Genomic DNA, 2,500 nt, shown 5'->3' on the forward strand with positions numbered 1-2,500 from the left:
CACACACACACACACACACACACACACATTTCATCTTATCAGTGACTAGCACGGGTGATGTATCCTTCATCGCCCAAGGCTCGAGTGTGGCGTCAATTCCAAAGTCAGTGAGTCGTGAAATTAAAGCACCGATTACAGAGATCTAGGAAATGGTGGTGAAGGTGACTGTGTCGGTGATTGTGGTGATAACTGTGGTAGTACTGGCGCTGGTGATATTGATGGATTACGCGCTATAGCATTTGTATATAGGTATACTTGATGAGTATTTATAGGAAGAGCTGTTCAACTTCCGCCCATTAGTGGCGCAGGCAATTATATTTATAGTGATATCCATATCAGGGTTCATATCACCATCCGAGTGCGGTTTTGGTGTAACCACCTAGAACCTGGGTATCATGGGGTCATGTAGGTAACTTTAAACCACTCCACAAATGGCATAGTTTCAAGGCGGTACTTGGTGGGAATCGAATCTACTCGTGGACGTCTGCCCGATCACACGCTCACCACCTTACCCAATATGCCACCGCCTCCATGTGTGAAGGGTGTGTGTGTGTGTGTGTGTGTGTGTGTGTGTGTGTGTGTGTGTGTGTGTGTGTGTGGTATAGGTGCATGTAGTTTTGTGAGAAGGAGGGGGGTTGTCCTTAGAGGGCAGGCTGTGACTGCCCCCTTGAGTTGTGAGACACAAAGGGAAACGTTCAGCGAGATCACAACTAACTTTAACGGAGAGTTTACAGCACCCCCTGAACTAGTGCTATTAGACCTCACTGGGAGTAAATTATCGTTTCGGTAGGTGTCTAGTACCTCCTCCTTTGCCACATACACCTACAAGAATGAGGCATAAATCACAGAAGTGTAATTTATGGATATGGAGCGCATGACCTCACATTTGAGTCAATTAGATCCATGCACATCTAGGCGCATAGGAAACATTCCATGGGTGTCACGCCACCACCTCTGCGCCACTCATTAGCCACAGACAGGATGGAGGAAGGACAAACTAAACACCCATGTATCTGTTCAGTCAGTCTATCTATCCATCTCTGCCAATTCTGAATTTTTATAGTTTTTTTTATTTTTTTATCACAGTATATCTGTTAGTCTAGTTATGTTAGTCATGTCTAGAGTGTAAGTAGTCTGAAATTCATCCCAACCTTCTTTTATTCATTATTAAGGATTGATATTTTTTTTATTTTTTTATTTATCTCTTTCTTATTTTGATCATGCGAGAGAAGTGCAAGAAAATACCTGTTTTCTTTAGGAATTGGACGTTACATCTTAAGCTCGTACATCCGAACTTGCTTGCTTCATATAACCACACACTATCCATCACTTCTGAATACAGTTTTAAGATTTCTTTTTTATTTCATAAAAGTACAGTAAAGTTACTCATGAAATTTAGTATACAATATGGAGAATACAGAGTTTCGTGATAAGATTCAATACGAGGTCCATTAAGTAAACTCTGCTAACATAATGCACAAATGAAATCAAAGAGGGTCAAAATATGTGATTCGACCAGAAGTCACACAGAAGAGAGATTTATACTGACACGTAACTATTACCAGCGTGACGTGTTTGACTTCTAGTAGTTGATGACAGCTGCCTGCGTGTGTAATTCACCTCGGTTGTCTGTTGGTCACCCAACCAGTCTTCCCCATTACGGAGCGAGCTTAGAGCTCATAGACCGATCTTCGGGTAGGACTGAGACCACATCACACACAACACACACCGGGAAAGCGAGGCCACAACCCCTCGAGTTACATCCCGTACCTATTTACTGCTAGGTGAACAGGGACCACACATTAAGAGGTTTGACCATTTGCCTCGCCGCTTTCCGGGACTCGAACCCGGGCCTCTCGATTGTGAGACGAGCGTGCTAACCACTACACTACGCGGTGTGTGTGTATGTGTGTGTATGTGTGTGTGTGTGTGTGTGTGTGTGTGTGTGTGTGTGTGTGTGTGTGTGTTATATTATTCTTATAGGAATAACAGACTCATTGATATCAACATTCTCCACTCTCTCTCTCTCTCTCTCTCTCTCTCTCTCTCTCTCTCTCTCTCTCTCTCTCTCTCTCTCTCTCTCTCTCTCTCTCTCTCTCTCTCTCTCTCTCTCTCTCTCTCTCTCTCTCTCTCTCTCTCTCTCTCTCTCTCTCTCTCTCTCTCTCTCTCTCTCTCTCTCTCTCTCTCTCTCTCTCTCTCTCTCTCTCTCTCTCTCTCTCTCTCTCTCTCTCTCTCTCTCTCTCTCTCTCTCTCTCTCTCTCTCTCTCTCTCTCTCTCTCTCTCTCTCTCTCTCTCTCTCTCTCTCTCTCTCTCTCTCTCTCTCTCTCTCTCTCTCTCTCTCTCTCTCTCTCTCTCTCTCTCTCTCTCTCTCTCTCTCTCTCTCTCTCTCTCTCTCTCTCTCTCTCTCTCTCTCTCTCTCTCTCTCTCGTGCGTCATCGCTTCGCCACTGTGTATGCTAACCCAGTTTTCATTCCACTTTCATTGACGGCATTGGTACTAC

The 2,500-nt window shown here is 44.4% G+C and overlaps 1 protein-coding gene across 1 annotated transcript in view; it reads right to left on the minus strand.

Annotated features, from left to right (window-relative positions):
• LOC123498441 (collagen alpha-1(XV) chain-like) overlaps positions 1–2,500 on the minus strand; it is a 224,931-nt gene that overhangs the window by 204,317 nt on the left and 18,114 nt on the right. The window lies entirely within an intron of this gene.

The sequence above is a fragment of the Portunus trituberculatus genome, chromosome 48 (assembly GCF_017591435.1).
Source record: "Portunus trituberculatus isolate SZX2019 chromosome 48, ASM1759143v1, whole genome shotgun sequence".
Classification (NCBI taxonomy): domain Eukaryota; kingdom Metazoa; phylum Arthropoda; class Malacostraca; order Decapoda; family Portunidae; genus Portunus; species Portunus trituberculatus.